At 42.1% G+C, this 23501-nt stretch overlaps 2 long non-coding RNA genes across 3 annotated transcripts in view; one reads left to right on the top strand and one right to left on the bottom strand.

Moving 5' to 3' along the window:
• The window catches only part of LOC148651703 (uncharacterized), a 103129-nt gene that overhangs the window by 61001 nt on the left and 18627 nt on the right, over positions 1-23501 (top strand). For both annotated transcript variants that reach the window (XR_015925135.1, XR_015925136.1), the window contains exon 3: positions 4456-4553. This is a non-coding gene — a long non-coding RNA (uncharacterized LOC148651703). The remainder of the gene's footprint in view (positions 1-4455; positions 4554-23501) is intronic.
• LOC148651704 (uncharacterized) lies at positions 848-6521 on the bottom strand. The gene is made up of 3 exons (XR_015925141.1): positions 6041-6521; positions 4185-4273; positions 848-1676 (listed from the first exon to the last, which is right to left on the bottom strand). It is a non-coding gene; the product is annotated as an uncharacterized LOC148651704 (long non-coding RNA).

The raw sequence follows: 23501 nt of genomic DNA, 5'->3' as shown, positions 1-23501 counted from the left end.
TTGAATGAGCAGCTCTCAGAGTCTGGTCCTCTTACGGAGATAAAAGGCCCGTTTCTGTTTAATCACAACCCCAGCAATGCAGCACAATTCCAGGGGGCCTTCTCCTGTTCCGCCCAAGTCAAGACAAAGCTAAAGGAACAAACCTGCTCCTTTTTTACCCATCCTCCACCTCTTAGTGTATCTTAGAGAAAGATATTTGTTAAGTCGTGTTGGAATGCAGCAGAATGAAAAGAGAATTGTAATACTGTTTTTTTGTTTTTTTTCCCCCTTCCATGAGATTATTAAAAGAAAAGCTGCTTGATTCAAGTGTGCTTCTGGGTGACATTTGAATTTATTAGCACTCCTATTTCATTACACTAATTATTCTCCTGATTTTTTGTGGCTCCTGCTTGGCGCTTACATCAGCTGTCAGTTACACAGCTAGATGACTCAATTATATTCCAGAGCAGCTTATACGGTTGAGGAGCATGACTCCAGCACTGCTACAGCTAGGGATCTCTGGGCCAGAGCAAATGTGCTAGAAAATGGATTCAGCACGTTAAGAGCCCTTCAGTAGTCAGGAAGCACTGAGGTCTTCTTCTCTTTCTCTTGTCTTGTAAAGAAGAACATGCAGACGACCGATGCTTGTGATTGTGTGAATTGAGTCTGGTAGTGGTGACGAGGGCTAACATTTAATGTCTTTTTAATGTGACACAAACTTGTGTATGTGACGTCATCATACAAAGCATTATTGTTTTTTTGAGTGGATTCAGGATTTATCCAGGAGACAAGGCATGTGGGCTGCCCCTGTGGCGATGAAATCCCATGCCAGGGAATAATGACTATAACAATGAGATACCGCTGATAAGTGATTGTGGAAAAGCTGCTATGTTACCGACAGATTTGTATAAATAATCCTTGATACTTCAGTATGTAACAAAGCTTTAAAATCTTGGGGACTGAGACAGATAAAGTGTACAATTACATACGATTTCAAAGTCTATTAGGCAATGTTTATTTTGTTTCTATGTATATAAAGAATTACCACACACACACAGAACATCTCCTTGTCATGTGGGTTCCAGAAGAGAAGTACAGGGCACCTGTCCAGCTTCTCGAAAACAGACGTTCACAGTTTTGTTAGTAAGTGATGCTCGAGGCCACGGAAGAAAGCCAATCAGAGGCCCCAGTGTTGGGGTCGATGAGGAGCTTCCTTGGTTTGTAGGAGAGAGAGCAGTGGTCTACAGTCCTCCCTGCCGCTGGGCCATGAGTGCCACTCCAGTGGGACAGCCCACACAGTGCCGCGCTTCCTGGTGCCTCGGAACACCGCTGCTGGGAGCTGGGAGCTGGGAGCTGGGATTTGGAACAGAGTGGGCCTTTGCAGATTTCTTTCCCTGTCACCTCCTGCTCTAGGGCTGCGTTCCTCAGACTGACAGCTGGGGAAGCCTGCAGTGCTGGTCATGGCATGCAGGTAGATGGGTTTTGTCTTTCCTGTCCTGAGCTCTCTCTTGCTGGCGTGTTCCACACAGCTGCAGCTGAGGCCCGGCGTGGCCACAGGCCTTTTTCATGGTAGAAACCCCGTCTTCACAGGACCTATTGCAGCTGGTCTGCTGCACGCGTGTCCAGTTTGTGCCGGACCGTCGCTCACACAGCACGGTCAGGTCGTTGGCCTCCCTGGTCTCAGGCAGGGACCTGGGCTGCAATCAGGAAGAAAGCGCATCAGAACCTTTAGCAGGTGCTCCTCCTCCAGCCCCAGAAAAGGCTTGCAAGTATCAGGTGGCAAAACTGAAGAAAAAAAATGCTGCTTTTTTTTCTACCAGAAAGTGCATCTTATGTACAATTTTCGACTTAATAAGCCAGGGTCCAGATGAATAGGTTCTTGACAGTTATGAATGGGGGCCTGGTTACATTAAGGCAATGAGGGAGGAAAACTGCAGGTTTTAAACTGTGTTTGAATAAATCATCACCAGATGCATTGTGGTTCCACAACTGTGGGCTTGAACCCTGTGACCATGTGACCTCTGGTTGCCCAGCAACCAAGTCTTAGGCATCCTCTGGAATATTAAGACAATTTTGGTAGCAGTAAGTTTGCAGAAGTGCAGTGATCTGCAGTAGGCCTGAAAAGACTCTCTCATTAGAGGCACTTTGCTCTGTGCAAAACATCTATATTCACAGGAAGAGAAGGCTCAGCTGTGGGGGTATGGAATAGAGCGCGTAGGGAAAAAAAAATCTAAAAAAAGAGTCAGGGAGGGAAGTCAATATCAAGGCAGTGCATTGAAAATAGTTTCAATTTTCTGGATTATTAATTCAAATTCACATTCACAGACCAGTTAAAATTAAAAGAGCGCACTCCACTCTTGTGATTTAAATTAAACATTATACTCTGCTTCACGAGACTAAATTAAAAAGCTTACTCCGCGTGCCAAAAATCTCATTTTCTAGCTAATGAAGGTAAGAGGTGGCGTGTACGCGCAAGCCTGAACTGGGAAAGAGCTGGAATGACTACACCTGTTTCACTGGGGAGCAGGTTTATTAGTGTTACAGAAGTCTGCTTGCAGTCGGGCACAGAGATATGCAGTGAGAACAGGAGCTCCTTTGTTTTGACAGAAAAGACTGCAGCAAATGAATGACGTTGGAGCTAGGTGTGAAATGCGAAGGTACCAAATTAACTGCAAAGGTAATTACTGTTCTAATTCTGCATAAACATGTGCCCCGAAAAATCATTAATAGTTCTGGAAAGTAATGTTGGTGATTAAATGAAGCGGCGTGCATCATTGAGCACAACTAAGCTACTTTAATTACATCTGAAAGCTGGGGAGAGGCGGTGGCTAATTGAAGTTAGCACAAGGTTCCTGAATGACCAACATTAGCCTTGTTGGATCAGTTCAACTCATTTAATTGTGTTCTTGTTAAAATAACAGGCTTTTTCCTTAGCGCTTGTTTGTCATAACAGCTGCGTACCTAAAAGGGGCATTTACTCAGAGCCGACTGGTGGCTTCAAGAGCGCCATGCACCCCTTGGCCTCCCCTCACCACCGCGACAATTTACAACGTCATGAATCGGAGCTCTCGCTTGTGTGCGTGACCTTAGACCATAAGCACTCCAGAGATTAAATTTTACGAGATTTATAGCTCCATTATCCTCAAAGCTTAATATCTAATGATGGCTGCTTCATTTAGCATTTATAAAGTCACGTATCAAAGCCGGAATGATAGAATTTTCCATCTGATGCTGCCTACCTGTTGTTCTGTATTATTATTTAGGTGTTATTTCATTATATTGATTGTGTTTTTCCCCCAGATAGCTCTCATGTGGTGCTGTGCTGTGAATTCAGTGTGTGCCACAGTACTTGCTTTTTACTTTACTTTAAAAAACATGAATGGATGAGTCGTGTAGCATGATTTTTCTTCATCGCCTCCTCTTCTTTCTCCATGAGCAGATGACACTTTTGTTCTGTGTCCTCTGAAGGGAAAGGGTTATGACTCAAATATTCAGATCCTCATTGGCACTGACTAACTCAATGCAATGGGTTTCTTCAGAATCAACGATGAAATACAAACCAGAGAATAGGAGGCATTTCTTTACACAGAGGGTAATGGGAGTGTGGAATGAGCAGCCCAGTCATACTGTTGAAGCCAGTCCCTTCTTTCAAGAAACATCTGGGACAATTAGCTACTAGCAAGCAAACGGGCTAGATGGGCAACCTCCCATGTTTTAATATGTCTTATGTTCTGATGTTCCAGCTGCAGCATGTCTTGTGAAAACAATGGAACAAGGCAATATTGACTCACACAATATTTACATCACAGTTTCCATTAACTGTGATAGAATGGAGGTTCACCCAAGATCCACTCTTAGCTAGATGTTTTTGCTTTATAGGGACCAGAGGGTGGCCTGGTCTGGAAATAAAAGTCAGTATCAATAAATGACAACCAGGTGGAGCTCTGAGCAAAGTAAAACTGGGGAGAAATCAAGGTAGTCCTGAAAACCTCCAGGAAGCACCGTGACCTTCCTGTACTCGTCTCTTGTTAGTCACAGCCCAACAGGACGTCCAGTTGCAGTGGGATTACTCAATCGTGCAGTGAGCACAGAGTTTCCTGGAGACCTTAAGGTGTAGTTTGAGAGATTGCATTATTCCTGTTGCAAATTCAGGGGTTTAGCATTGTAGCATTTTTCACAAGAGCTGCTGTTGTTTCAACACTGACCGATTTTGTGACTCTTTTCCTGGCTTCTGTACTGTGATTAGCAATGGCTTTCTTCTCTCTTTATGGGATGAAGTTGCATTATGGTGATGCTGAAAAACAACAATAATCATAGTAGCAATATTCATAATAATTTGTGCAACACATGCGTTGCGTGCTATATGTATTGCTTGTCATTTTTTCAATTACTTTTACTGTGGTTAAGAGCTTGTTTCTAGCCTTGAGGAAAACTACTTAGCTCATTAAGCCTCACCCACCTCCTTCTTTTCATTAGCTCGGCAGTTATGCATGGACAGAATCAGTTCACCGGCAGGACCTCATGACAAAACTCCGAAGCACTGCAGTGCGGCCAACATTAGCTTCTCAGTGATTGTAAGTAACATCTTGACCGTTCTTCCTGTTTAACACTGCTGTGGCAGAATGTGGTCAGAGATCCCAGCCTAATGAGCTACTGGCAGAGGTGTTTTTCAGTAAAAAATACGAAAAGTATGGAAAAATCATACGTGTTATTGAAATCGTTTGCTTAAGGTATTTTCACAGAATTTAAATTTTCTTACTCCAAGGTAAAAATGTACGTTTTCCAGCTTGATTACTTCTTGTTCTTTCCTGGGCCTCAATGTTTGGATTGATTTGTAATTAACAACGTGTAGCTTGATACAGTCAGATCTCAGAAGCCTAGCAAGGATGGGTCTGGTCAGTATGGGGACAGGAAACGTTTTAAGAAAACTGGGTTGATGGTGTTGGGAAATGGGTAGCTGGTGCTCTTCCCACTAAGCCATAACTTGCAGACCAACACTATTATATTAGACACACTACTACATTATAGCATAACAGCAGACTGGGGAAACTGTGCTGTAGGAAACGATGTCCTTTAGATCAAACATTAAACTGATTCTGGCTGATTGGTCATTAAAAGAGGGAAGGATGCTGACTAGATCCCACTCCGGGCTTCTACAGTCTGGCTGTTACGGAGCATATTTCAGGACCCTATGCAGGCGACACAATCTGGAAGGGAGTGAACACACACAGGGAGGAGACGAGGAACTGGGCTGGTAGAAGGGGGGGGGGGTTTGGTGTGATGAAGGTGCTCCGGGGGGCGTGGTCCAGGTGAACTGTCCAAAAAGGGAGTCCGAAGGGAAGTGGTGCAGGCAGATGTCCAGAGCGGGGTGATCGATCCAAGATGAAGAAGACAAAGTTAAAAGCCGGAGCGGGATCCAGTGAAGGGTCGGGGGGAAAAAGGGGAAACGGAACCAGGCGCTCCAGGTCCCGGACTCAGCTGGTTCAGGACACCTAGGAGGCGAACGCCACCCGAGCCGCGGACGTAGGGCGACTCGGTGATAGGCGAGCCTCCGGGCGTGCGTGTTCCAGTGCAGAGCCCGGAACAGAGTGAGCGTCTGGCTTTTGTAGGGAGGCAGGAACAGGGAGCAGGTGCACAAAATCAACTAAAAAGTGAACGACCCGGAGCGCCCTTTAAGGGGGGTGGACTACAGTCGTGTCACTGGCTCTCTGAAGCATCCTCTGAATTCAGCTTCCACGCCTGGCAGGTGCGACACTCTGAATCAGAGCGGGACAGAAAGGCGAGGCCTGTCTTTCTACAGCTCCCTTTCTCCCCCCTGCGCTCCTCATCACTGTCCTTCTTTGTTTCGGCTTAAAAACGGTCAAGGGGCCAAGGCATCCCTCAAAGGACATTTCGGATGCAGCTCTAATTTAGTTTTAATCTGCGCGAGTTGTTTCCTTTTCCTCTGTTAATTTGTAATGTGTTGTGGTGACCCTGGGCAGCAGGTGTCCACTCCGCTGTGAGCTACTCATCAATAACGATGGACAGGGCACAAGGTGACCCTCCCAGTGTGTCCACTCACCTTGCACACGGACGCCACCTCTCTCCCCCAAGCCTCTTCTCCTGCGAGTCATGCGAGTCAAATATCCTCCAGAGCGGCGGTCTCGGAAAAACGCCACTGATTGTAACTATTTATCATCTAGCTTCCTCCAACATGACCGTGATGGGTAATAATGTCTGCTCGGGGATTTCCTCAAGCAGAAAGCGCCAGTTGCCGCGCTGGCGTCCGGGAAACCCTGCGCGGCTGGAGAGAGCGCGCGAGCAAGGGAGCGCGGACGGGCTGCTGCGGCGGTGCCTCTCGCGGGCCGGCCCGGGGGCGCGCGGGGTCACTCCTGCCGCGCAGGCCGCACCTCTCCCCGGGAGTCCGCACCCACTAGACACGCGGCAGGGCGGCTCCTGCGCCACACGCTTCCCGAAATCCAAGGTTCTCCCTGCCGGCCTGGGGAGATGTGCGGTCGGCAGGAGGCTCCTGGTCACTGCGGGCCCCGCCGTCGTTCCTTTGGTATTTTGCTGTCGCTCCAGTTCAGCTCTGTCATCCTTCAACCCAGTTTAAATTAACAGGTAATTTGTAAATGTCACTTCGGGTTAGGCAGCTCATTTTGTTTCTACACCACCAATCCAAGGCCTGCAACTAATTTTTCTTGTCTTCTTTTAATAAGATTTTCATTTATAAATAGAATTATGCTCAGCAAAATAAATTAAGGTAAGTGATGCACAGAACTGGTAGCAGCCTTGCACATTCATGGAATTTCAAGCACCTTCAATCAGAGCGGATTAATAAAAACACTTCAAAGGACAAATTTCATTTCAGCCGTAGACAGCTTTTGGTTAATATTTAATTTGAGTAACGGAGATTATGGTCAGAAATGTAATTTCTAATATCTAAATTAATTTCTGCAACAAAACCATTAATGTGACTTGATAGGCTCTGTGTTTCAAGAGTGTAACTAATTACTTGGCTGGGCATTAAAAAAGGAGAAGTACAAAATAAAAAAGGTAATTTGTCTTACCTTTCATTTGCAAATCATCAAAGATAATTAATTTAATTCAATTTAAATATGATCAGCCTTATTACTGCAGGCAAGCTTAATAATGCGTTTCGATTTTTTGCTGCTCTTTTCTTCCAGCCTTTTGTGACGTCCTTTTCGTGCACCATGCATATGGGGAAAAAGTTATTTCTCTAATGACAAAATGCATCTCTATTGACCTACTTAACATTATATAACCAGCACCTGCAAACAGCTTGCAGCACGCACCAGGACGATGCTCTGCAAAGCAGGGAGGTGTTGCAATATCAGAATCTGTTTATTAGCTAGAATTCGAACAATAGCAAGTCACTGATTCAGTGCTGCGTGTGTTGTGCCATGGCCTATGAGCTCATTGTAGGTTGCAAATTCATTAATACTGTTTGAATGTAATAATCAGTCATTCTCATCCTTTTTCGCCCAGACATTGGTATTCTAATCCTCACCCTGCCCATACCTGGAGGTAATAACTCAATAAATTGAAACTAATACATTTCACCCCACCCTTATTGTGCCACCTCTGTTTTTATGGGTGTAGGACTGATGTACATTTGGTTCATGGAATTTCTGGCTTAATTACCTGCAGCTTTTCTGTATTAATAGCACTGTGACAAATAACACGCTTGGTCTGCCAGCCGGGAATGAGTGATAATGCTTCTGGAATCTGCTGCAGGAAAGCGGGGTGTCAAGAAAGAAGAAAAATAAATAATAGAGCTTTGTTTATTCTAGTCTGTCTAGTTTTCTTCCGTGCATTCTTTTCACATCTTTAAAGTGTTGGTTAGCAGGTTTGCATTTGTTACTCATGTGCGGTTCTTGACAAACATTCTCCACATTAAAAAAGTTACAAAGATCACAAGGATCCGAGCCATGACGTTAAAGCCGGCTTCCTGGCTGCTTGAAAGAAACGGCTGGATAAGATCCTGGGATCAACTGTCCTCTAGCAACCAAACTAGCTCTGTGGTCCAAAAGGCATCTTCTAATCTGTAACATTATATTCCTACAGTATATTCTTATATTCATAAGATGGACATAAAGCTTTAGACTGTTATTTACCGTAGCCTATATTCTACTAAGAGTTTTAACCAGCACAGTAACGGTCTCTAATGTCCTTAGATGCACTCTGCTATAAAATATTTAACATTTAATTTGTATTTTAATACCTTTCAGTACTTGTCAAGGCAGCAGGACGTTGGGGGAATTTTAAAGGCCCTCTTCTAGGAAATTTAATTAGCGGCATTTATATGAAAACATTTTTTTTGAGAAGTAAAACAAAGAAACAAGTCAATACAACGCATAAGGGCCAGACAATGATTTGCATTCCCTTCTCGGCTTTATTTAATACGAGCACTAGTTTCTGTCCCCCCATAATGGGGAAAAAAGCTGCAGGTAGATGATTTTGGAGGAAAAGATTTCCTGATTTTCCCTCTGCATGACTGACAGCACATACGTGCTGTGCACTGCTCAACGTTGTGTTAATTAATTCCACGACAAAGGAGACGTCTGATCGGAGGTGACGAGCCTGGCTGTGCTTGACCTTGCCTTGACGTGACCCAGGGGTGAGAGGTGAGACAGTGCTGGCGCGGGAGCCCAGGCGCGGCCCCAGCCGGCCTGTGTTGATACACACTAGGGCAGCTCCTCACTCTGAGCAGCTACTGTAGGTCCAGGGCTGACGGACAGGAAATGGAATGGGAATACCTGTCCCCCAATCTCTTGAAAATGCAAACCTAAAAAAATTGTGAGAAACTAAAAGACAACAGTGACAAGGTTTTTATGAACACAGTTCTGAAATTAAAATCTGCCTACAAACAAGCTCAGTGTATTCACTGTTCACATGGGGAATTGCAGTTTCATAAATCTACTTGACACAGAGTGGGGAGAGGCTGCACTGTTGTTCTTTAGGTACTGAAAAACAGGAAAGGCACTGCTCTGGAGTGAGGCCACACTTCCCAATGCAGATAGGAACTGTAAAGAGACAGGGGTACCAACCTGAGTGTGGGGCCAGCGTAGCATGAGGAAACTGGCACCTTCTAGCAACACTGATCAGAGTGTTGAAGGATTTCTGGATGTGTACAGATTGTCAGGCCTGAGGAAAGGTTTTCATCATTTTATCTATCTGTTCAACTGTCAATTTGAGACATTTTTACCCCAATATTGATGCTTTTTTTACTGTTTATAAATATTATGAGAATCTCTTACATACAGATATGTTAAGTGGAAATGCAAATGTCTTAAATTACAAAAACTGAAGGTCAAACTACTATACTTTAGATGCACTAAAGTAACTTTGTTGAAAGTCCTACACTCACTGAACATTTTTTTAATAGAAAGAGACTGTATTTTATTCCATTCAGCCGGCCCTTCCTATTGAAACAATTCTCCAGGTATGATGATTTTTACGAGACATGTGGTGATGTGTCAAAAGCAAACTCAGGTTTAGAATTGAAAACAGAATGCAAGAGACCCTGATTCCGCCTCGAATGCATCTCGAATCACTCTTGGCTTGGATCCTCATCTAAGCATCGTCCACCGCAGAGCTGGGGATACTTGGGGGGCCTGGTGTACCCGATGTGTGAACCAGTGGACAACCTATCCACTGGCTGCACGTGTCCACAGCGTTGGTGTAAGAGTTCTGTTTCAATGTGCTTTTGCACATTCGTAACACAACGGGGGAGCAGGTTGCACGTCTTGCAGGGCTTTCGGGGTCTGGAACAGCCTGAACAGCCATGTGGCTTCATCGAGAAAGAGCTGAGTCAGATCCTCATATCAATTAGCTGCCAAAAAGGAGAGATGGGCTGAGTGGCCACTCTTATTGGAACATGTCCCTTATGTTGCAGTACCATTAAGCAGCCATTACAAAGGTGTAATTTTTTTATATCTTTCTTGAGTGTACAATGTTCTTGCGCATACTGAATCTGCTACAATGTGACCCATGGAATAGGTCAGTCAAGAAAACAGCCTGTCAGTTACATCACTTGCTTTTACAGAACTTTCCTTAACTGCAGAGTTCCAGCCAGACTTCACTTTATGCTAAAATAACAACTAACTGGAGTCTGATTGGATTCGTTGTGCCATTGCTTAGCTTTCAGTACACTGTCACAAAGCAAATGGCCCATTGTTTGTGCTCTGTCCAAGGGGAGATTTAAATGAAGGAATTCCAACTTACTTCATCTCTGAAACCTTTGATTCTGTATGTAGAGGCACTTACTGTCACACCCTCCACAGCTAGAGGGCGCTCCTACTCTGTCCTGTTCTTAGTTTCCCTGTGCTTTTCTTGTCCTTCCGGTGTGTCTTTGTTTGGGGCTATATATTTCCGGGTCACCCTTTCCTCCTGGCTCAGCATTGAGCGTTTGGATGTCTTGAGACCCGCCTAGCACCAGGTCGTCTCCTCCATGGCCTGAGGCCATAGCTTTCTACCCGACATCGTCTGACCTCCTGAGCCCGGGTTAAACCCCGTTTTGCCACTACGCATGGGGTCTTTTGCTCTCCTGACCATTCCACGCTTGCCTTTCCCACATCCGTGACACTTAGTTATTGGCTTGGTGCATGATACTTTTTTGAAGCATGCGTTTTGGGAAGAAGTAACCTCACAGGAAATATAAGCCCTCCAAAGTAAAAAAAGAGGAAAGAAATCCTCACCAATAAGCAAGGTGGTACTCTGAAACAGGAGCAGGTTCCTGAGAGCTGACAAGTTACCCTTCCTCTCATTTTGGGGGGAATTCCAGCTAGAGCTGTTTCTGTGAATGGCATCACTTTCTACTGGTTCAGTTATTCTTAGAAATCAAGGCTTTGTGGAAATTCGCAGCCATTGCATTCGATTTAGGATATACTGTTTGAGCAATTCAACTGCATGAGTTTTACCTTTTAAGAGGAAGTGCATTAAAAACCAGGAAAAGGTGGTGGGAGAGTGGAAGAAGCTACCCAGACATGTGGCTAAAAATGATACCCTGGCTTTCTTCTAAGAAAGTGCAAGATATGACAAATGGCCTCATATTATAACCTTTCTTGTGTTCCTTAATGGAGGAAACCCAGACACCTGGACTCACCTGGTCCATTGTTCAGTACAACATGTCCAGGTAAGTCAATCAGCAAATTATTGCATTTGTTTGAGTTGTGGGAAAATTACATCCCAGAATTAAACCAACACATCAAGAAAACAGACAGAATTCTTGAAATGTGCTTATTAGCAGTGTTCTGCAGTAACTGTTGTCTTTTATGATCTTCAGCCAGAAAGAGAAAAGACTGGACTTCTTTGGAGAAGGGGTTTATGGAGCAGGTTTCGATTGTCTGTATATGGGAATGTTTTTATAAGAGAACTCTCTCAATTTGCATGCCTTTTAAAGTAAATAACTTTAGGGAGCACAGGGAACAGGTCACTGAACTGAACTGAGCAGATCTGGCTGTTTCTAATAACCCAACCGGTTCAGACAAAGCATGTATGGTCAATATACCATATGAGACACATACATATTTAATACAGTACACTGTCTGCTGCTACAGTGTGCAGACTGTCTTTTAATCATATCAAGGAGGAATGTGTATTTGGCCAGAGTTTATGATGTAATGACTTCTCTCATTGCATAAATAGCAAGACCGAAGGGAAATGACTGCTCGTGAACAGAGATTGTATGTTAGTGTTCAGACAAGAAGAAAAAATATCTTGAGAGGTTAGAGGATGTGATTTCTGCCTCCGGAGCGGAACTCCAATGCACAGATCTCTGCACAGTATGCCTTTCAGCGCTGGCCATGAAGGCACTAACCTGCCATTTCCATTGTTGTGCTCCATTTCCATTTCATTTAATACATTTGAATGGAGGTTACAGGTTACAGGTTATAAACTCTTATTTAAGGGGATGTTAAGTGTTAATGTTTTACCTGTGGACGGGGCAGCTCATTTAGCTGTTATGTTATGCAATTTCTTCAGCTTCAGAACGTTTCCTCCCCATATTTTCATTTGACTTGTGCTCATCGTTCAGATCTGGATGGGGAGTGATTTTTGTTTTCTTTAAGACTTATGCATGAGGTTACGATCTAGGATGTCTGATTAAGATTTAAGATGGTACTTTTTTCTAGTCCTCACAATCAGTGTGGCAGAGGTAGGTGAGTGAATGAATACCGTTGATATTCTAAAAGCACTGGACATTTGTCACCATATCTTCTCAATCTACTCCTTAACACGTTTTGATATATATTAGATATAAAGTATATATATACAGTATAGAGAGAAACCGAAGTGTATCTATTCATTAATGACATGGTCCAGTGTTCACTGTGTGACATGACCCTGTTAGTCTTTGTTGGAAATCTTCATGTGCTTGTCTTTAGTAAAATGATTTGGCTGCTCCTGCTCTCCTGGTTGATCCTTGGTAAGGTGTCTTGAGTGTCAGGGCAGCACTGCAGTGTTGATGAAAGGTTAGATGTTATGGGTTAGGGGTTGGGGCGAGTGCTGTGGGTCCCGTGTAGGGGATTTCTTCTTCTTTGTGCGGAAGGTTTGCTGCAGCAGAACCTTTGACCCAACTCCCACAAGCCTTGACAAGAGAGAAAATGTGTTGCAGGATTATGGGTAAGGTTGCTGACCAAGATGTTATTATTACCCAACTAAACACAATTCCTGAGGCTTCATCAGACAGCTGTCATCTTCAGAAACGGTGAATAAACACAGCGAAGAGTGACTCTGCTGGCCCTGTGGCCTCTGTCATGCCGGGCCTCTGATGGCCCTCTGATTCCTGGAATGGACTAGTTGAGGATGAACACAAACAGAGGAAGAGCTGGAGTGAGACCTGCCTTTACTTTAGGATGAAGAAAAGGTTCGGATAAGAAGAATAAGGCAGAGGCATGCAGCTGGTTGAGAAGCAGCACGAATTGGCCTGTCCCCCAGCCTGAGAAGTGGGGGTGTTATGCGAGCACACTGCTCCTTCTTGCCCAGATGCATAATTGGTAACAGTGGGCTTCAGGATTGATTTAATCCCACCCTGGGGACTTTGGCCGGGGTATCCTTTTCAGGTGGCGGCACAGTAGTGTTTGGATGGAAATGCTCAAGCTGTGTAAAAATTGTATACATTGGCCCGAGAGAAAAGGACGTAGTAACAATACACAGAAAGAGGCTGCTCATGTGAAAATGTGCGCTCGTTTATCTCTCAGCGGACAAAAGCAAAACAGAAAAAAGGCCATCAAGACGAACAGACTACTCTTTCTTCTAGATTTTTGCTTTCCTTCTGTTTCTGAACTGGTCTTGTGCACAATCTTTTAATCATAACATTTTTATGGAATTCAAAACAACAGGTGAATTAACATATTTCTGAATTAGTGAGTGTCTCTGACTCTCCATATACAGTACAGTACATACTTATGCTGGTCTTGTGTGTTGATTTCACTAGACCCTCCCCAATTGCAGAAGATTCTCTACTCTACAAAGTCTTTTGAGAACTGCGGCTAACTACCCAGCATAAGTAGTCAGCCAAGTTAGAAAACACCAAACACCAAACCATCGGAAAAGGGGAAAATTAAGTGCATGTTTAATAAGGGTAACAAAATAAAAAAACAACAGGATAGGACAGAACTCAAACAACAAACTACGACCCCACCTAGGCCAGGTTATGTACTATAAGCCCCACCCCTGGTCCTCTTGATGGACAGGTGAACCTCCATTTTGAGTGGTGGGTCGGGGGGCTCTGTAAGCTGGCACAAGATGGTGGAAAGACACAAGTGGAACAACAAAATGACATTGTTGATCGACAACAGCTAAATCACAACAAAAAACAACAATAAATATAATACAGAAATATAGCAACAGACAAATATAAAAACTAGATACAAATGTCCTATAACAGGCCACAAAGTCCATGGAGAGCCCTCTGTCACAACAACATTGTGTGTGCACTGCCCTGGAAAAAAGCAACATGATTTATTCTGCTATTTTTTCAAATCTGTTTGAGAGATATTATTTCCAAGACATCAATACAAAGGATTGTGTACTCCCTTACCATACAATTTTGGAATAGGACCAAACCTGACTTTTAAAATCCAAGTTGTTTTCATATCAATATGCTGGAGAGCAGTATAAAACATCCACCCCTGTTAAGTGATGGCCCTGCTGTTCTGCGTTTTCCTCGTCCGAACAATGTGTTTCAGCTGCTTTCCAGACGCCACATTCTGATTCCCATTTCACAGGAAATGTAGCCATATTTATTTGTATAATAATATGCTAATTCCTATTGACATCTTTGCAGTCTGTACATTAAAAGACAAAATCAATATTTATTGAAATGACTACAATAGACACCACACAATGCTTTTTAATGAAGGTGCCATGTGCTGTGTTCTAAAAGCATGTATACACATAGGTATTGCCCCATTTATCAAGCTGGAGAGCTAATTACCTTATACCAGGCGATATTTTCTTCATCCTCTGCATTTCAATTTTCAATATTAACACATAGGTGGTCAAGCTGACCACCAAATAGCTTACATGAGCATGAATGCATTAAATAATTTCACGACGGAAGAGTTTATTAAACTGCTACACTGTAATCAGCATGCTCACTGCTCCTCATTAATCTTCCACTGATCTGCACTGTGTCACCACCATCACTACAGAGAGAGCTAATGTTTATAGGAGCTTTTAACAAACAAGGCCAGTTAATCAAAGGGAATTTACTACATACCAAATGACCGTTCATGCTGAGATCTAATCGCACCTGCCGCTGAAACCCATCCGCCATCGCATTCCTCACAAGTATGTGTTCTTTATGTGGTGCTGGGGGGAGGGAAGAGAAGGCAAAAGAGAGTAATATCATCAGGTAATTATGATTTGTTTTGTCAATAGCTTCCTTCTTTGTCACTGTTTGACAGCCAGAGCTGATTTCCATAGACTGCATGAGCTCATTATCTAAAGGCAAGCGAGCAAGATGCTGGGCAAATAACTGTTTTAATCTTTGCCTAACTTAATAAGGACTTAATTGGTATATGAATTCTAAATTAATTAACACAAGCTCCTCTCTAATGACTTACCCGGCATTGTGTTCTAATTTGCTCGCAGATCACAGCTTAACATTTCTGTAAGTGGTAAAATTAACTCCTTCGAGCATGTGTGCGCTAAAATCTGTTCACGTACTGAGTCCTGCCAACAGAATCCGGATTCTAGCTTAAGATCAGCCGGTGATTGGCTTCTAGTTATTTCCTCTTTTTCTGGACATTTCCAAACCAGAACCACCTCAGTTACAACAGTTCTTCCTGCTTATATAGTTCAAAAGGCAGCTATTGCAGCATTGTCAATAGCACTCAAATACACAAGCAAAAATGAAGATGATTCAAATGCAACATTTGTTTTTAAGCACATGTACATGTACATATTTCTTGAGATCATTACCACTAGGAGCTACACAATGCTTTTATAATAGAGCATTTGTATCTGTGGTGTTTCAGTCAGAAACAGAGAGCTGCTTGTAAGACGTAAACAACTAAAGTCATCGCAGGGCTTTAAGAGCTTCTGCAATATGAATATATACTGCTTGACTTCCCTCCTACAATGTGGTATTTAAATCCATACCCCAAGCATTATCTTAATTGAGGAGCACAGGTTTTGTTTTTCTTTGTTGCGTGGTAACTTATTTTCATTTAATGAACTGGATGTTTTATCATAATCCATCTGAAATGTTTAACCCAGGTTTAATTGGCATATTTATCGGATACCACAGGCAGGAGCTCTGTAAATTGCTGCTCAGCTAAATGAAACACATCCTGGTAAACTAATCGGAATAGAAGAAAAACCCATCAAAATTATGTGTTTACTTGCTGTCCAGAGCTCTTGTTTTGTATTGTTGTTAGATCTCTGTGATTAACATCATTTGCTGAAAGCAGTGTCTGGAGCCATTTATTGTGGTTATGTTTGAAAGGCTTTTTTCTCTGAGAGGGTGTTTCTTTCAAGCACTTGTGTGGACGGTGCTGCTGCTGTTCGACATTTAAATAGGTTTCTTCAGGCATCAGCGAAATGCACTTGAGCAATCTGCAAGAGCAAGTGTACAACACAGGCCTAAATTGCATTACTTCCCTGTAGAGTTTAATCTGAGCCAACAAAGCCACTCAGCTACTGGTGAAGGAGCATAATGCCTTCACACCCAGGGAACTTTACCTTAAGTTATTTATATGGCAACTAAAACAGCTGCATGCTTAAGCAGAGGGGCTAAACGTATTAATGAGTTGTGCAGTGTGCAGTTTCTCCTTTCAGAAATGTCAGAGCATCATGTCTCTTCTCTCGGCAGGGTCCCACGATAGAAAGCTCACCGGCTCCTGAAACCAAACTTTCCACCAGTTACTTAGGCGGAAATGAAGTGTTTTTGATTGCCGCCCTTCTGGATGACAATAGTTTCTTATTTAACACCCTGGCGTTTCCGTTGCCCGTAACGGCCTCCTTGCTACCAGAACATGGATGCTAGTGTAGGAGAGTCCTTCTCGTGCTCCGGAGTCATGTTTCTCATGGAGGGGAGCGGAGTCAGGCAGGGGCATCAGAGGGGCTCTGCTGTCTCCACTCCGGCCTGCCCGGCTGACTAGGCCTCACAGATGTCCAGGTCTTCACATGTTTTCATCTCTGCCCAAGGAAGCTTCACCTGCATCTAATTCGCTGGTGCTGTTTTGCAGCCAGACTAATAGTCATTGTCTTTCCGAGCCGACCTGGGTGAATTCACAGTCCTGATTGCTTAGCTCTAGGCCTTGAGGAATCCTGTTAAGAATCAATAAGAGTCTGGGGCCTCTGCTTCCTTCTTTAATAAAAGTTTGATATTATTTGTCACAACGTGGGCAGAAGTATCCACTGGATTTTATTACTTATCCCTTCAGCACTGTGTTGTCTCTGTGTCAGTAGTTCAGGACTGGGGCAGCCACAATGAGGCTGTATTCTTTACTGGTTAGTTATTAAAAACAGATCGTATTACTCAGTAGTACCTCCTGCACACTGCGCTATAACATCCTAGTGTCAGCGTTTAACCCCACTGCAGGTAACCCAAGTCGCTGGAGGTGACTTCTTTATGAGGTGCTGCCTGTAGACTCTGACTGCATGCAGAACTGATTAGCACAGCAGCAATGTTGCCCCTGTGAACTATCCGACACCTTACTTGGGTACTTGGGAATGTGACCATATTCAGTCACAAACTTAATGTTCTTTACTGCGTACAGTAGTCCCTGCTAAAACAGCCCCGTCAGAGGCCTGATTACTGGAGTATGTCATAATAGTTATCTGCAGGTCTGGAATTCCACAATACATTTTAAAGTGGAAAAAAATGAAGTTCCATTCCAGAACCTTAGATAAGATGTCAGAGAAATAATCTGGATTTTCCATGAAAACTGTCAAGACTAAAACAACAACATGCTTTTATATGAATATTTTGTGGTATAGGGGATTATTATTTTGTGCTGGAAGCTTGAATAAATGCAGTTTGTTCTGTTCTGTTCTGATTTTTTGAATCACTCACCTCCCATTGGAAAAACGGGAGACAGAAATTCCAGAGCCCTCCATGATTCCAAGATTATTGAAACCAGTGTTTTATGGACTGTATAACAGAACAGCTTGCCCTTAGGAAAACATCCAAATATCCGGTTACAAAACTTCATTTAGAACATGCAGCATCTACAGCTGCTTGAAAGAAAAACAGTGAGTAAGGCAAAAAAATGTCAAAAAGAAACTTCTTTCCCTAGTGAGAGTTTAACGTCCGTCTTGCTGTGTTCGGTCAGTTCTTTTTCAAATGATATAGACATATTATTCCATTGTTATTAGAACTTAAGTAGACTGTGAAGAATGTAGGATGCAATTATTTTTAATGTTTATTGCTATTAAACAGAGTACTTTGGGTCTGAGACAGATTGGTTGCTATTGGTGTTGGTGAATTTTATTTTCCATTTGCTGGAGATAACCATCAATTATTCATTCCTCTAAGGCTTTGTTGTCTTGTGTTCCAATGAATCATTCACCAGTCTCTCTGGGTCAACAGGACTAGTTAAGTTATACAGTGTGATTACAGGATAAAACTCCTTTTTTGCCCATCGGGCCTGGCTGTCAGCTGCTGACGAAGTCTGTTTCCTTTGAGTTTAGGAACCTTGGGAAGGAGGAGCTGATTTTGTCTTTTTTGCAAAGTAACTAAAAGCCTTGTTACATTGAGGCCCCTAAAAATTAGGTGATTATTTACCTTAAGGCCACAATCTCCTAGAAAGCATTATGACACCCGGAAGGCTGGAACTGAGTTCCACCTCCTAACTGGGCTGTTTCTAAAAGAGAAAAATGCACGTGCAGAGTATTAGTGGCATCTAGCAGAGATACTCAGATCTGTAACTTGTTTTTGTATTTCTTGAGATGTCTGTGGACCAATTTACTTGAGGCAAGGTAGTTGGGCCAAATTGTCTGCTTTTGTTTGTAACCCTCCGTAAAATAAAATTTGCCATAAAACTGCTGTGTAACGTTAAACTAATTCTTGTAAACTTGAATGATTGTCACCGACAGACACGGCTTAATGGAAATTAAGATTGAAAAGCACAAGCTTAAAAGACTGACCAAAGAAAAAGATGGACAAAAGCACAGACTGCATTAATGAAAAATAAAATGTTGTTTAAACAAGTTGAGATGTAATATGTACAGGGATTTGTCTCTGGCGTTGATTGTTGATGAGCGTGTGTCAAAAAGCCGAAGCTGAAAATCAAAGAGTAAGAAGTGAATCAAAAGTGGTTTGCAAATTAACTGTTATCCTCCCAATATATTAACAGATAACGACACTGGCTAAAGACATGGAGTGTGTCGCTACCAGATTGCACAAACATGCAGTATGTTCTGAAATGCTCAACATTCCCACTGTACAGTGGGACTTACAGTAATCGGGCGAGAAAGTGAGAGAGCTTTTGATGGGCCTCCTTGCGCTCAATCTACCTGAAGACCCAGCATCTTCACCCAAAGATGTAAACCTTCCACTGTGTATCTGCAGAACCATCAAAGCCACTTAGCATGGAGACTGGGTCCTGCAGTTCATCTCTCCATGTGTGTGGCAGAGTGAAAATAATACATCCCTGTAACCCGAATTACAAGGCCAGCCTCCCTCAGAGACTTTTTGTCACATCAATCAAATGGACCATTATACCAAATTGTGCTCTGTATTGGATTTTAATGCATCCGTGTGATATAACAGCGATATCCGTGCATTTTTCATGATGTCTCAGTTTAAACTGGTGACATCTCTGGTCTCGACAGGCGGCAGAGCACAAGTGTGAATTAAAGAGAAGCAGCAGCTGTTTTCACGCACTTCCAAAAGTACAGGGCATGAAAACACAGATCAGAGCTGTCGCACACGAGGAAAGAGACGTCTTCTGTTAGTTCTGTTAAATTTTTTATCTATTACATTTTAGGACTAGTAACAGATTGCTAAAAATACAAGGCTAGAGAATAAAGGTTAAATGAAATTTGAGTTGTCTTTGGCATGAATCATCTGCCCTCATTTGCCAGCCATATATCGCTGTATGACATGCTCTGAGGACCTGCAAAGCGACCTTCAAAAGGCCCAGGTGAAATGTCACAGAATTTGAAAATAGCCATAATAGAATCTGAGATGCATTCAGCTCAGTTTCACTTTCCTGTAATTGAGTTCTACATCTTCTAAATTAAATTTGAATTAGCGTCAAATTATTTTAATAAGATCTCGTAAAAAAATGGATCATTATCTAAGAAGGCTTTTTTACTTTAAGAAATCTATTATGTGTAATATTCTTTAATTTTGGTTTTATGATTTATTTAATTGATGAATGTTCTTCAAAGACTAGTTGTGGGCAGGGAAAAGGCATTTGTTAAATGATGTATTTTAGAGATCATGCTAAAATCACTTAACCTTTAAAATATTAGTTACATAGAATAATTACATTTTTTCTTAGCAAAATAATTCCAGAAATGGTCCCTTTTTTCTTTTTAACTTTAGATTAATTATATATGACATTAGAAATCCTGAATAGGCAAAGTGCTAATGGCATGTTTCAGGTAATACACCATGAACATGACTCATTCTGCTTTGGTTCCTTTGATCTTCAAGAGTTTTCAAGCCTTTTCATGTGAAGAGGCCTCATTAGTAAGAAGCTCTGTCTTACCTGTTTTCTCAACATTGTTAATTGAGCTCAGCCTTAAAAATCATTTTACAGTTTTCACAGAGTTTATTTGTTAAGAAAAAAACAAAAAATAAATTGTCGAGAAGAAAACATTCAGGACAGGTGGATATTTCTTCAGGTGCCTCCATTTAAGTGAATAGAGATTGTGGAAGGATTAACCACTTAATATATTTAACTGTACAAGTTTAATTTACTTGTGCTTTTAGAAAAATACAAAATGGTCCTGTTAAAGTTACAGCAACACTGATAATTGTGTAAAGCTTTGCTTGCAGAAGCTTGCAGGACCCCTGAACATTTTCAGGGTGAAGAGAGTGAAGACGTGGAAACACGGTCTTCAGCATTGCAGATCTTTTGTAAAACTAGTTAAGTTTCTAGCTGCTAGAATTAAGAAATGTATCTGCTGATAAAAGCCACCTTCAAAGTTTTGATGTATGCCTTTGAATACGAGCCATTGAGTGCATTGTTGCATCATGAGCAGGAATGGTGTCTATGAGGTGCAAATGGTCTCAAACACTGAATGGACATTGTTAAAGCAGAGAGCATGATCAGCTTAGCCTTCTTTTAAATACAGTATGCATCGGCTGCTGACGCAGTGTGAGCATGAAGAAGACAATTCTCTTGTCTTGGACACGTGGTTATTTATTGAGACAAATGGGTGAAGATATGAGTGTAAGCTATCACTAATTATTGCAACAAATTCACAAAGCTATAATCAGAAAAATTGCAAAGCCTTCCTTATGGTCCTGTATGTGCACTGACAGTTTATGGAAGTAATGAATATTTATCATCATCAGGGTTGATCAGCAGGGGTGTTGTAGCAACTGCTGGAACCACATGCTTTGCACCAGGTTGCAGTGGCTGTGTTGTGGAATCCTGTCCTGTTCCTCTCACAGAGCCTGGACTGGCCTGTTCATGGGTCTGTGAGCACTAGATGCCACATGTCATCCCAGCTCATCCCAGGAATCTTCAATGGGGCTCAAGTCTTTTGAACAGGACTCAATAACGTCATTGAAACTCACTGTTACAGGAGCAGAATGTGGTTGTGTGCTGTCCTGGTGGAATGGTGTTACACCAGGAAGAGCAGTTAGGACCTGGAACCCAGATGAAAGCAGTACTGTACAGTAAGGTGGCCTTGAAATGGTACAACTGAAGTTCTGTAGGAAATAGACTCTCCTGTTACATACAGAAGGAGCAGTGTTAGCTTGTCATTTTTATGATTTCTTTTTGACAGAAAAAACATTGAAAAAATCGTTTTGAGTACTGTTCTTTAAACTGACAGATTCATTTGTGCATTGCATACTTTAAAACAGAATATGAAGTCCATCACCTTCCTTTGATTCTGTTAGAATAAGATGAGTATACAGTACTTGTTTATGGGATATGACTCAGTTGCAGGACAGACACTAGATAGTGCGGCACTCCTGTTGTGAGACCTCTTTGCACTGCTCTGCAGATCTGTAATGCTGCTGGGCTTGGTAAAATTTGTCTGCAGCGATGGTGTCCTCTGGGAAATTTGGACTACCAAATGGACAGGCCTGAGCAAAAGAAAGAAGTTAGAGACAACATGGACAGTGAAAAAGATTCACAGCAAGGCCAGCTCTGCATGGATGAGAGGGCAAGGAAGGTTATGAGATTTTATAACTGGAGGTCAGATCATACAGTAATTATGAAGGGAGTAGCTGTATGTTGGAGGGGGAGTTGAGGTAGATTCAGAAAAAGTCACAACTTTATTGCACTGGTATGTATTGTCACCCTATCAGTCAGGCACTTTGACACTTTAATTCGAACGCATCTGTGTTATCGGGCATGTCTTTGCTACAAGAGGAGAAGGGAGGTAAATTGCAGGGTCATACTTTCAGACTGCGGAGTGAGAGCTCTGTGTTCCATAGCAAACCATTGTCTAGTGCATGCAATACAGTAAATTGAAAAAAACAAACACTGGTTAAACATGTTGTTAAAAAGCATCATTGTGAGTTATTTTAGATCCAAGAATTCAAGGTAAAGGATCTTCCTTCCTTCTGTGAGAGAAGGACTGTTGGTGAAACCAGTCCTGCCCCAGTCCAACACATTCTCAGCAGGCACTGCGGGCTGTGGTGACGTCACAGGAAATCTGACCGTGTGAGAGGCAAAAGAGAACTGATTTGGGATGTACCAAATATAAATATAAACGCTTGTTATTTATTTCATGGTTGTGTTGGTTGGTCTGTCTGTTGATCGATCTGTCTATCTGTATATGTTACACTTAGGAAAATAAGGTGACCAGAAATACACAGCCATGTCCTTGTGCTGGAAATAAAAAATACTGCAGTCACTCAGAATGGCTCTTCAGACACCAGAAGGAAGAGCGATCTAAAACAGAAATTCATGTGACATCATTGATTAGAGTTTACCTTTATGAAGACATTACCATGTCGCACTGCTGTAGCAAAAGACTTACTAATATCAGACTTTGTGCTGCTTATCAGATGTAGAAACGTTGTCTTTATAAGGTTAATATAACATGCCATTGGCCTTCATATTTCTCCATCAAGGCAGCTAAATTCCACTTCTGAAAATTATTCATTAAAATTTTTATCAATTTTGCATTTTCGTGAGACAGAATAAGGAAATGCCATCAGAAAATTAAATTTTCCAATGACATTAGGCGCCCAGTCAACAATCCAATTCCATGTGTTTCTATTGAGACATTAGGATTTGATATAATTTTGGGCAGAAAACATTTTTAAAATGAAGCAATTGAATTTCCTAGATGGTCTCAGGGAGCACTTAGCTTAAAAGAATACACTTCCAAATCAAAAAGCTTTCAATCATTTCCGAGCATGTTTGGATGAGATCTGCACTAAGTGTAGTATCATTCTGAATCTTATTGAACATTTGACTGACTCATGCACACATAGGTGATGTTGGAGATGATCATATTTTGTTTCGCCTCATTGTATGTGACATCTGGCTTATAGTAACTGAGGAAAAAGAAAATAGAAGGAAGAGTCTGTGCTTCACTGACAAACTGACCACTAGACTGAACTTTTTGTTGTTGTTTTTGTAATGCGGCATCATTTCAGTGACTGGATCTGTGACTGTAGAGTTCACAACTCCTGTTTCCAGCGGAAATTTAAATCTTTTAAGTGTAGAATTTCACCCCAATGTATTTTATCCCATATTCTTTCCTGCAATGCTGGAAGTTTTTCACGCTGTGTGTCTTACCAGAGTCTCAGGCATGCTTTCTCAGGGTATGAAGAGAAGGAGAAGATGATACAGGCTGTTTTCCTTAGAGATGAATGAATTCTATTCAATTCAATTATTTTTATATATAGCGCCTTTCACAACAAGGTT

The sequence above is a fragment of the Lepisosteus platostomus genome, chromosome 11 (assembly GCF_059453375.1).
Source record: "Lepisosteus platostomus isolate fLepPlt1 chromosome 11, fLepPlt1.hap1, whole genome shotgun sequence".
Classification (NCBI taxonomy): domain Eukaryota; kingdom Metazoa; phylum Chordata; class Actinopteri; order Semionotiformes; family Lepisosteidae; genus Lepisosteus; species Lepisosteus platostomus.
This window is presented reverse-complemented; position numbering and strand designations above follow the sequence as displayed.